The sequence below is a fragment of the Dermacentor silvarum genome, chromosome 9, assembly GCF_013339745.2.
Source record: "Dermacentor silvarum isolate Dsil-2018 chromosome 9, BIME_Dsil_1.4, whole genome shotgun sequence".
Classification (NCBI taxonomy): Eukaryota; Metazoa; Arthropoda; class Arachnida; order Ixodida; family Ixodidae; genus Dermacentor; species Dermacentor silvarum.
Genome location: NC_051162.1, coordinates 66,264,087 through 66,276,941, shown reverse-complemented (window position 1 = coordinate 66,276,941; position 12,855 = coordinate 66,264,087). Strand labels below are relative to the sequence as shown.

The window sequence follows — 12,855 nt, the reverse complement described above, 5'->3', positions numbered from 1 at the left end:
ACTTGCTTTGCAACCTGTCTCCTGAGGTGGCTCAGGAAGTGGCGGACGTTATCGCTGCACCTTTGAGTGATGCTCCATACCAGCCACTGAAGCAGAGCATTTTAGAACGTACCACGGCGTCTGAGAGCGCGCGCATCCAGCAGCTGCTTACCTCCGAGGACTTTGGAGATCGCCGCCCTTCCCAGCTGCTCAACAGCATGCGACAGCTCCTGGGCACAAGCAACGTCGACTCGAACAGTGCGCTGTTGAGGGATCTCTTCCTGCAGCGCTTACCACAGTCCACCCGCCTTGTCTTGGCCGCTACAGAGGACTTGACCCTCGACCGCCTCGCCCAGCTCGCTGATCGAATCCACGACGCGACTTCTCCTTCAGTCGCCGCCCTCTCTTCAACGCCACAGTCCTCAACCATGGCCCGCTTAGAGTCCCGGATCGACCAGCTCGCCGTTTCCATCGACGCCCTTCGGACGTCCTCCCATGAAGAGCGCGGCTCCACCTCATGTCCCAGCCGCCGTCCTTCTTCCCCGATCAGTCGCCGCTCGCGCAGTCCTCGACGCTCGCCTATCTGCTGGTACCATCGCACTTTCCAGCACCGCGCCCGTCAGTGCAAGTCCCCATGCGAATGGTCGGGAAACGCACGGCGAGATCACTGACGGCGGCCTGTGACCTCGCCTTACAACCCGGCCGCCTTTTCATAGTCATGGATCGCATTTCCGGCCTGCGGTTCCTTGTAGACACGGGTGCCGAGGTCAGTGTACTGCCGTCCTCCAAGCGTGACCGTGCTTATAAGTCACCTGGACCTACACTCCGCGCGGCAAACTCTACTTCCATCGCCACGTATGGTCTGCGATCCCTCACTCTCGACCTAGGCCTGCGGCGCACATTCCGGTGGGTCTTCATCGTAGCCGACGTCCATCAGCCTATCCTCGGTTCCGACTTCCTGACTCATTTCGACCTTGACGTCAGCATGCGCCGCCATCGCCTGATTGACAGCAAGACGCACCTCTCGATCCCTGGCGTTCTGTCGGCTGTCGCTCCCACCGGCATCCGCACGCTGATCCCAACATGCCCGTATGCTCGTATCCTCGAAGACTTCCCTGAGGTGACAAGGCCCTGCAATTTAAATCAGCCTCCCAAACACAGCGTCACCCACCACATTGTCACACGTGGTCCACCTGTCGCAGCCCGTCCGCGCCGCCTCTTCGGTGAGCGTCTGGACATTGCTAAACGGGAATTCGAGCACATGCTCCAGCTAGGTATTATTCGCCTGTCGTCCAGCAGTTGGGCCTCCCCGCTTCATCTGGTGCCCAAGAAAGAACCGGGTGACTGGCGTCCGTGCGGTGACTACCGGGCGCTCAACGCTCACACCGTCCATGATAGCTACCCCCTTCCACACATCCAGGATTTTACAGGTCATTTGGAGGGATGCAAAATCTTTAGTAAGGTGGACCTTGTCAAGGCCTATCACCAAATCCCCGTTGAGCCGGCCGATATCCCGAAGACAGCCATTACTACACCCTTTGGCCTGTTTGAGTATGTGCGCATGCCCTTTGGGTTACGCAACGGAGCTCAAACGTTCCAACGATTCATTGCCGAGGTAACGCTCAGCCTCCCGGCTGTATTTGCCTACATCGACGACATCCTCGTCGCGAGTCCCAATCCACAAGATCATGAGCGTCACCTCCGGGAACTCTTTCAACGCCTTCAACAATTTGGCCTGGTTGTCAACCCCCAGAAATGCGTATTTGGATCTTCCGAGCTCGAGTTTCTGGGCCACCACATCTCGGAGCTGGGAATTCGTGCGTTGCCCTCTCACGTCCAGGCCGTGAAAGACTTCCCAGCACCCACTACCCTACGCCAGCTGCGTGAGTTCCTCGGCCTAGTGAATTTCTCCCGACGTTTCATTCCGCACTGGGCTGAGCTTCTACACCCACTGACTAACCTTCTTCTCACAACCAAGGGCTCCTCATCTGCGATTTCCTGGTCTCCCGAAGCTGACGCTGCTTTCAGGGCTGCTAAACAAGCCGTTGCCAATGCGGTACTTCTCGTACACCCGAGAACTAACGTGCCAACCCGCATCATGGTGGATGCTTCCAGTGTGGCCATCGGCGCTGTTCTCCAGCAGAAAATCAACTCCGAGTGGCGCCCACTGGGTTTCTTCTCTCGGAAGCTCCAACCTGCCGAGTCTCGCTACAGCGTTTTTGGCCGCGAGCTGCTCGCCGTCTACTCCACCATCCAGCACTTTCGGCACTTCTTGGAGGGCCAGCCATTTTATATTCTAACCGATCATAAGCCTCTGGTGTATGTCTTCCGTACAAACTCTTCCAAGTACATCGCACGTGAAGTTCGTCAACTGGCCTATATATCGGAGTTCACCTCGGATATCCGGCACATCAAAGGCACCGACAACGAGGCAGCTGACGCACTTTCACGCATCACCTCCCTCGGCACTTCTACATCGACTGTGGATTGGGAGGGTCTAGCTCGTGCGCAGATGGAAGACCCCAAGCTGCAAGCGCTGCATGACCACCCCCGTTCCCTCCGTCTACAACTCGTTCCTCACCCGTTTGTGCCTGGCTCCCTCTGGTGCGACATGTCAGCGGCTACACCTCGCCCCTTCATTCCGACTGCCTTCCGTCGTGCGGTGTTCCAATCACTTCATGACATCTGTCATCCCAGCGTCCGAGCCACGCAGCGCCTCGTTACACAGCGGTATGTCTGGCCAAGCATCAACACCGATGTTCGCCAGTGGGCCCGCTCATGCCTCGCATGCCAGACCGCCAAAGTGACCCGCCACACGAAGACTCCCACACAGTCGTTCTTGCCCCCTGGCTGCCGTTTTGACCACGTCCATCTTGATTTGGTGGGACCACTTCCCCACTCTCACGACTGTAGCTACATTCTGACAATGATCGACCGCTTCACCCGTTGGCCCGAAGCCGTGCCCATTCTGGACATCACTGCGGAAACGGTCGCCAAAGCCTTCGTTTCAGCATGGGTTTCCCGCTTCGGCTGCCCCAGCATCGTGACAACTGATCGCGGCCGGCTATTTGACTGCACACTTTTCACTTCACTCAACCGCCTGCTTGGCACTAAGCACTGCCGTACCACTGCATATCATCCCTGTGCCAACGGCATGGTTGAGCGGTTCCATCGCCAGCTCAAGGCTGCACTCACTGCGCGCCTGGATCGAGAGCACTGGGTCGACCACCTTCCTATGGTGCTTCTCGGCCTACGTGCCGTCCTTCGTCGCGACCTTGGCTGTTCAGCGGCCGAACTCGTCTACGGTGCACCCCTGCGGCTTCCTGGAGACTTGTTCGTTTCTTCGGCCCCCTCGCCCCAGCCGCTCCAGTACCTCCAACGCCTACAGGACTGCATTCAGCACCTGCGCCCCGTACCACCTCGGTCATCGGACCACAGCATCTTTATCCACCCGGACCTTGAGTCCTCGTCCCACGTCTTCCTCCGACGAGACGCTATCAAGGCGCCTCTTACACCCTCCTACGACGGACCATACCGTGTCCTCCACAAGACTCAGAAGTCCGCCACCATCCTATTGAATGGCCGCGAAGAAGTCGTTTCGCTGAACCGCCTCAAACCAGCCTACGTCGAAACGCCTCCCAAGGAGCTCCCCGCGGATGTCGCTAGCGCACCCGTCGATATGCTCGACACCAAGACAGCCCCATCTCTGCGTCGTCGACGAGTACATTTCGCCGTTCCGTCTAGGCGGGGGGCCCTGTAGCGCCCACCGACGCTGCTAAGCGCGAACGCCAAGGTCAGCGTTCTCGGCCGGCGCCTTGGGGCCGGCTGCGACTGACAAGAAAAATAAAGTTGGGCGGCGCGTGCCAGCGGCGCAAGCACGGCACGCGCTAGTCCCTTCTGAAAGCCTGCTGAGCTGGTCCTCTTGTTCTTGCGCTCCGCTGCGACCCCTCGGTTCTCGACATATCCATGCGTTCTCTCGGAGGGCGTGTGGGTGTGGGCGCAAGCTTTTGTGGCAGTGGGTTGGATGTAGCAGCAGGACTTTCATTGATTTCGATGGGGGGGGGGGGGTGGAGCATTGCCTTGAACTGTTTGATTTCGACTTTGAGAATTTCGTTCTGATTAAGCAAGTATTTGATGAGAGAGTTATCAGCAACTAGTGCGGAGCTGCTATTGTGGGAGACTACCCCTACCCAGCTCACCATGGTAAGGTTGATGGGCGGTCTCTCCTCATTGCGCGGAGTCAGCGGAGGCCAAGCTTGCTTTGATGATAGAACCTGGGCCACTGTTGCAGAGTTCTTGCGGCCAGAGTTGCTCTGCGGCTTCTCTTGTCCTGGGTGTTGGTTGGAGGCCTGTGTATTGTTCCTGGCCAGAAGTGTCAGTTTAGTTTCTGGTGGTGCAGGGGGCAGTGTCCGTGGTTTGTAACGAAGTCTGCACTCTGATGAACCAGTCTCATGTGTTCCGTTGCAGATGATGCAAGTAGGGGTGCAGCTGTGGTCCTCAGGAGGATCTGGCGTGCCGCATTTTGGGCAGAGAGATATTGTCACATTAGGGCAGACATCTTGACGATGGCCAAGCTGCCGACACTTAGCACACGCCTCCACTTTTTGCCGATATGGTCGGCAGCGGAGGTCTGTGCGGAGGTAATCAATATAGAAGGGGACCTTTGAGCCTTCGAAAGTGAGCCAGTATGGAGTCTGTGGAGCCCATTCTTCGAACAGCTAGGATCTTGATTGTTGGATTAGAGTCTCGAAGTTTAACCAACACGTTCCCCTCCACCAGGGAGGCCGGCAGCTTAATGATGCCCCTACACGAATTTTTGGGGTCTGCCACGTGCGTGGAGACCTCGTAGCACTTGTCCATGATGGTGAGGGTGGCGATCTTCAAGTAGCGATCAGCTCTGTCCATGCAGGGGGTGCTTATGATGATTGTGTTGTTAATCTCGTTAGCCCGGAGTCGATCTAGCGACGTTGCAGCCGCGGAAAGGCCTGTGGACTCGATGACGATGTCACGGAGAGAGACTGGGTGTATGCTAGCGCAGTTGACACCACCATGTACACGAAGAATTATTTTGTATTCAGCGGCAGGGAGTGGAGGAGGACGAGGCAGAAATGTGGCTTACTTGCGGCCGAGTTTTGAGGGTGCTTGGCGAAGTGGGCGAAGGCCTCTTGGTGTCGGAGTAAACAAATTTCTCACGCCAATCGAGGATCTCTTCTGGAGTCATGTCGACAGCATCGACGACGTCGTCTTGGCTCATGCCTGCTCCAGCTGCTACCGCCGACGCACACTGCCGGCTCTGCACGGCAGGGGCGCGGGGGTGCGGATGTTGCGAAGAATCGGCGATGAATTTAAGATGGCAGGTCCGATTTCCGCTGAAGAGGTGTCGTTCGACAGCAGGAGATTTACAGCACCAGTGGTCCAAAAATCACAAAAGTCGAGGCAATAATTTGGACACAACACAAGAAAAAAGACGGAGCCGATGCATCGCCAGGAGCCAAAGGTAGCTTCGTCGTCGTCTTCCCCTACCGATCATAGAGGTCGTGCAGGAAGTGTCCAAGCGCAATGGCACATACCCCTGTGAACTAGCGAAGCTGTTTAAACTCGAGGATGGTTCGTCGAGTGTACGCCGCAAAACCTCCGCCTGGCGATGACGTCACCAAGCGTCGCCTAGCAACGTGTGGCCCCAGCTGCGCCGATCACGCCGAGCCTCGCCAGAGCTGCGTCAGCCATGACGTCATCGCGGGCACCACATCGCTTCGCCTAAGCTTTGCCGAGCCATCACGTCACCACGCCGTGCCGAGTGGTTGCCGTGGCTGCGCCGACCCACGGGATATATAGTTCCGCGTCGCCGCCGCGGCGGCGCCAGCACCCCGTCGTCTCCGCGCCGAGCACATCGCCGCGAAGATGGGGCGGCCGAAGAAGAGCGTCACTCCCGAAGAAGAGGAAGCGCGGCGCGAAAGCCGCCGCGCCGCTACTCGTGAGCGAGTGAGACGACTTCGGTCTGATACCTAGTATCGCGCCGCCGAAGCGGCGGCAAAACGTCGCTGATTGGCAGAAGATCCGGAGTTGCGAGCCCGCGAAAGGGAGCCAAAGCATTTCCGCGTCAAGAAACGTCCAGATACTTTATTTGCTGAGTGTTCGTTGCTCCTTGGCCTGTAGATGATTCCGGCGGGATCTTGCACAAAACGTGGCCGAGTTTTGAAGCACAACCTCGCAAAAACTTCGCCGAGTCGAGATGAAGCTAGGTGGGGTCACCAGCTTCAGAGTTTGCCCAGTCTTCGTACCACTAGCGTGAAACTGCCCCTAATTGTTTTTTTCTATTGTGGCACAGAAGAAAGAGGGCAAAATGAGTACACTCACTTCATAGGCCAACAAAAAGTGACAGCAATTCTAACATTTTAATACTGCACGCAACATGCCGTAATATTAGGGGCTGGTGGCTTCTTAGGTTGCTATGAAAAATCTACATACAATGAAGACATAAGAATAATGCCATCAAAAGTGTTATTTTGAACAAAGGTTTTCCTGCAGCACGGTAATGTGTTTGATCCTAAAAATTATTTTCACGGTTAATAGACCACTTGTTCAAAAGGGGCATGTCTTACAGCAGTTTTACAGCCTAAGCTGTTATTGACTCATTCCAATAGCCGTTTCGGTTCGCGATGGTGCCGCCACCGACGCTGTACGCCGCCGTAACCGCTATCGCCGGAAATGCAAAAACAAAGTACCCGATTCCCACCGGGATCGCTTCGTGGTAGCCACATACTCTACCACTGAGCCACGCAAGCGCTTGCTATCGGGCAGCGGAAAAATGCCCTCGCGCGCAGGTGCAGACGACCCGAGCCTCCGCCAGTATGGTGGCGCCATGTAGGTAAGGCACCTGCAAACGCAGCGTGCACAGGCGCAGACGACGAGATGAGCTTCAGACGAGTCGCGCAATGAACGCGATCCCGAGCTGCCGAGCCTCCGCCAGTATGGTGGCGCCATCTAGTTAAGGTGTCTGCAACCGCTGCGTGCCCGACATGTAAGTTGCAGTTGTAAGGCTTGATCGGGCTCAGCAGCCTGCTGTGCAGAGAGCGTTACAAGCGACAGGTCGCCGTCGACGCAGGCCGGACAGTTCAGATCGTTCTCGTCAAAACGAGGCAAACAGACTGCCGCGAAAACCCTGCTGTGCGTGGTGCCCAAATTGGACCTACTGTTGAGCCCCTCGACTAGCTTACGCTGTGACTGTGCTGCGTGTACCGCGCAGGCCCGTGACTTTTTGGGGCACGCGGCTTCAGGTTCATGACACTGCGATATGGCATTGATTGAGGCCCTGAAATCTCTATGCAGCTTAGACTTGACGCAGCCAATGGATTCGCTTCTTCGAAAGCACAAGTTTATTATAGGAAATCTTACCCGTTGTTTCAACTCTCAGTATTGACTTGCTGTCTTTTATGCTGAATCTCAGTACAACATCAACTTGACTGAAAAAAAATGCGTAATAGTATTACCTGAAACGTCACTTCCGAAAATAAATTATACGCGCCTAGAAGTATTGGGATAACCACAGTCAAGGCTACGGACTAGAAAAAGTTATTTATGGCCATTAATGTGCAGAAGTAAGTCATGCAGACACTTTCTATGAAGCAGCCCTGCACGTATTTAAGTGTCCTTTCTTGCTCCTGTGGCTGCCAATACGCCCATTTATAGCCAGCCTGCTACGGAAATCGCGGTGAGTGCAGATAATGCTTGAATAGCGACATCTGTTTTGGCCTGCAGAGCATGTAGTGCGTACTCCCAATTCACTTGGTAAACATCGTTTCCCTTTCCTTGGCACCAATTTATTGTTGCAATTCATCACTCGTTGAGTTTAAATATTCGAAGTTGATTTTCTGATTTTAGAATTCGTGTTATCTCAATATAGTTATCAAATATATGGCTAACGGACAAACCGACAAAGATAACTTAAAGCAACAGCCTAAGTCCAGAGAACAAAGGTGGCTGCTCCGCCCTGCCGAATGCGTGCACCCGCTTCGTGGCAAGGAGCTTGTCTTGGTCTTTCTCAAAGTAGAACCCAGAAAATTCAACGCAAGCCTGACCGCGAACTGGTGTTACGCTTATAGTTCGAGTGGAAAAAGTTGTTGAATTGCGCTCGTTGCGACAAGGGTGCCTTGTTGCTTGGTCTTGCAAAAGGTATTGTGTCCATCTTCTCCTCGGAATACGGTAGTTGATTTTGTGAATTGCTGCTTGACACAGGGCATGTTTTCAGCGTGTACCAGCATGTCATCACCTTCTATAACTATGTAGTTGCACATTTGTCAGGTATGTGTGCTGCAGTAGGTATTCTTTTGCCCATTTTTTTCAAAAGTTTTCGTAATATGCTTGCTGTAGTCTCTGATAATCTCCGTGCACGTTGATCTTCTTGGGACATCGATTATACCTTGTGATATTGTCGTAAGTCTTCGGCCAATTAGCAGATTGGCTTGAGTGAGCACGATTGGTTTGCCGGCACCCGACTGAATGAAGGTAAGAGGTCTGTAATTCACGAGGGCTGCCACTTCTGCCCACTTTGGCCCATTTACCATTATCTAGCCCCTTTCTTAAACCAACTTCTTGCTTTGAAAATTCAGAAGCTCTCCCTCAACTCTGATAGTGTGTCTTGCCAACCTACAGTAGGAGTTAGCACTGTGGTTTGATTGTCAGAAGCCGCGAAAAGTGCTGATTGCTTGAGAGTATAATTGGACGCTGGACAGTTTACTGCCATTCTGGCCGATATAATCCCACCAACCTGAAGGATTTCGTTGTCATGCTGGAAGAGGCTGAGGTCTACGATAGGCTTCCTCTATAGTATGTCCTTTTGAGATAGCGTTGACCTCTGCGCCGAAGGACACAGCATGTACATGGAAAATTCAGTAACCTTCAGCCTACGATATCTCCGCTACTAAAAGGGGACCAGTTTCTGTAGTGCTGCCGTTATGAATGTAGCCATTAGCGAACCTCGGATCCCATGCTGTGGCTCTCAGTAGCTTCTCAAACCTACTGTAACGCTTTATCACTGTCAGAGGAAACATGACGCTTCATGGGTTGCGATGTTTTCAAAACAGACGCATTCGTCTTTTTCGGACGTTTGTAGCGCTTGCGTAAGCCACATCTGCTCGGGTTGTTGGAACTATCTAGATATGAGCCATCAAAATGAGCTGATAGCTACCTGCTCAACACATACATCACGTGTCAACAGGTCGATAAGATTGTCAGTACCAGGGGTTGTATTCTGTAAAGATTAGGTTTCCAAAGAATTCACTTTGGCGGTGGCGTGACATTTGGGCTGTCCGCTGACGTAATGAGAACGAGAGGAAGGACAATGACCAATCGGCGCGCAGGTTTTTTCTCTTGATGTGAACGCCGCAAACCAAGAGAAAATATGGCAAATTAGGCACCCTTCTTGCCCTGAAGGCCGATCTCATCCGTAAAAATGGCATGTACGGGCTCTGCACATGGCATATGGCACCTACGAATCACACCGAAGCACCTCCCGCCCCTTCGCTTCATAGCAGACGATGAATTCGGTTTCCACATGACTGTCATATGCTTGACGTCATCACAATATGCCCCGAGGATCTCCCAGGTGGTGACGAATCACTGTTCCCAAAGCGAATTCTTCGAAAATCGAGGCGTTACAGAATCCGGCCTCCGGACAGTACTTACAAGTGGAAGATTTCGTTCGCTCTTGAATTTCAGTGAGCATGCTTCGAACGAGTTCCATTTTTGTGCGTCGCCACATAGCCACGACAGCGTACTTATTGGATCTGTCCCCATAGTATAACGGAGTTGGAAGTCCATAAGAGCGCTGCTTACGTATTTCATCAACCTCGCTCTGATCAATGTGGCCAGCAGTTCTACGCGGCGCAGAGTTACCGTCATGATTCGAGGAACGGGTGTCTTTGGGATGAGTACCTCGGGTAGCCTTCTACTGCCAGGCGCTGTGTACACCGCTGCGAAGTATGCATATGAATTTGGATTCCAACAAACATGTGGCCCCAGCTCACTGATATAACGAGGCACCATAATCCATTTCAGTTTTGGCAACAATCTCATCCAATCTTACCATTCCTCTGCTAAATCTCCTGGCAAACACTCGTGCAAGCCGATTCAACGTGTCCGAATGTTCCGAAACAATAAACAATAATCGTGTGGTAGCAGTAAATGGTGCTATTGATTCTATCAGATGGAACACTCTTGACGCCGCTTGTAAGACGAGCTGTTTGGGGTCTGATTTTGCTGTAGTAAAACCAAGTAAATTAGCCACCGAAAACGCATTGCTCTGAGAGCTACGCGCATTGCCTAATATTTAAACCGAGGCTGCTCGAAGCGCAGGCATCGGCGTTGACGTGATAAGTGTTGCTCTTGTTCTAACGTGCGCATGAGCTCAGTAAAATTGTTAGTCGATTGCGAAGAGTCATGGCCATTGCATGTGTCATGTCTAGCGCTTCTCTACAAAGCTGGGCATAGTTATGGTGTACTTGGGCACTTGTTACCAGGTCATCGACGTAAATTGACTAGCACAAGCTCTTGGCGGTCGAAAATATACATGGCGGACCTCAGCTTAGCTGCTGAAGAATGGTTGCCGTCGGCAGGATAGGGCCGTAGGTTGCTCCAAACGGTACTCGGGGTATTCTTCATAGCTGTGCGTCCTTGTGTGGAAACACTACAAAGCCTAATTCATTCTGCAAGTTACAAAAATCGAAAGATCTCTACATTATTCATGCATCAAAATCTGAAAGAACTTTTAGATGTCTGGTAATATGGCTATGGGGAGTCTCCTAAACGGCAGTATTACTTTGAAGAGGTTCTGGTATAGATCGTAGCCCTTTTCTAAGCACTCATTAGGTCATTTGCATCCCCGTGCTCCTGACTACGCGTCGAAAGACGACTCGCACGTTTGTTGTCAGTACTTCTTCGCGACTAACTTTGTGGGACATGTCATAAATCGTTGCCAAACTTAGAGGAGCCCCTTTGAGGACTTCCGCATTACCTGCTAGTAACCATTCACGAATCGTTATGTCGTAAGTCTGTAGAAGTGTTTCTTTGCTCGAAAGGTGGCACAAAAGGTTCTTCAGTCCCCAGACAGAGCTCTAAGCCGGTTTTCTACGGCAGTACCAGTTTTGATTTGCCATCTCGCGCTACTATCCTTTTGTCAAAGTGCTGCACAGTCGAGCTCATCTCATCTTGCTTTGCCGCAGAGTCCGATTTGCCTACACAGTTTCAGCCCCCAAAATGACCGGATGAATTTGTCGTCGACTTCTTTGTGAGTATTCATTGCGAACATTTGCGGTTCAGGAGTCTACCGCCTTTGACGATGAGCGTAGGGTACTGTGATGTGTGGTGCTCGACACTGGTGCTGTGGTGCGCGACGGTGGTGCACGACGGTGGTGCGCGACGGTGATATTTGTAGTGTGCGACAAGGTGCGGTGGTTGGAGACAAGGAGCAGACGACAAGGAGAGCGCGCGCCGAGGCGAATTTGGAAAACGACGACGCCGAAGACCGCCTGGCGCGTGAACACGCGGCACAAGAAAAGAAATCAAAAGAAAAAAAAGCCAATCCAATCACAAAAGAACACGGAGCCTCGAGCAGCCAATCAGAAATCGACGAATCGACCAGAGCAGCAGAAAAAGGAGCCGCGCTGGCAGTAGGGGGAGGAGTTCCAGAAGCGACACCAGGACAAGGTCGGCCACCGGATCGGGAGTTGAAGACGGCCGTCGGGTTCCGGACCCGAGCCACCAGGACTTCACCCGGCTGGGGCCTCCTGCCAACCATTCCTGGGAGTCGCCACTCTTCCTGATCGTCAACCGCTGCCCGAGGCCGGCAAGCGACTGCGCCCGTGGGCAGGACGAGAGCTGTCGGGCTACGGGCCCGAGCTCCACAGCCAGCTGCCCGGCCAGAACGCCGCCGGCGTCAGCCCCTGCTGCCAAGCCGCCTGCCTTCCCGGGACTGGCCACCCTGCCCGATAACCTACTACTGCTGCCCGAGGCCGGTGAGCGTCTGCGTCTACGAGCCCGAGTGCCACGATCGGCTGCCCGACCAGAACGCCACCATCGTCGGCTCGTGCTGCCGAGCCGCCTGTCTTCTCCCACCGAGCCAGAGCTGCCACGCTCTGGTAGCCTGTACGACGTTCCGACAGCGACCTTTTGGTGAGACAAACAACGCTTCTATCGTCGTCTCCGCTTCGCCGCATCGAGACTCTAGTGCATACTCGCACCCGCAGCCTGCCCGAACTTGCCCGACATCAGTAAGCGTTCTAGCCACATGTGTGTTGTATTATGAGTTCTTTTTGAGTGTTTATTTTATGGGTTTTTTTTCTCGTTCTAGTTACATTAAACGTTTTGTGTGTGCGTTTCACAAACGGCTTTGTCCTCGATTGGGTTCTGGGAGGCTTCGCCTCATAGAACCGTCAAATATTAGACAAAAGAACCTGCTCATCACAGGTACGCCCCAAAAAAGTCCATCAGAACTTGTAGTCGATGGCTCTGAGCGGCTCTTCATTTCGAGGTCTGGAGAGCTCGCCAATCATCATCGCCCACATCTCGTTCGAGCCAATCAGCACACTTCCAATTTCTCGATCGATGGAAGGGTGAGCCATTTATCATAATTAGTTGGGACATCCTGAACCATGCAACAAACGACTCATAATACTGATTTATATATCTTGACTAACGTGGAGTATCTCGATGGCTCTCAGAACTACTTCAACGTCGGAAAACTGGCTTCGGAGACTAAGTTTGTTGAGGCGAAGACATTTCGGTGCACAGCTGGTGACATTCGCGAACGGGTTGAGTGCTATGGTAGCAATGCCAACTCACTTCAAGTGTAAATGGCTTGAAAGTTTTTTACTTGTGCAC

General features: G+C 53.2%; 1 long non-coding RNA gene across 1 annotated transcript in view; it reads right to left on the bottom strand.

Annotated features, from left to right (window-relative positions):
* Positions 1-7,442, bottom strand: part of LOC125940087 (uncharacterized) — an 80,809-nt gene extending 73,367 nt beyond the window's left edge. The window contains exon 1 of the long non-coding RNA XR_007463327.1: positions 7,375-7,442. This is a non-coding gene — a long non-coding RNA (uncharacterized LOC125940087). The remainder of the gene's footprint in view (positions 1-7,374) is intronic.
* Positions 7,443-12,855: the final 5,413 nt, after the last annotated feature.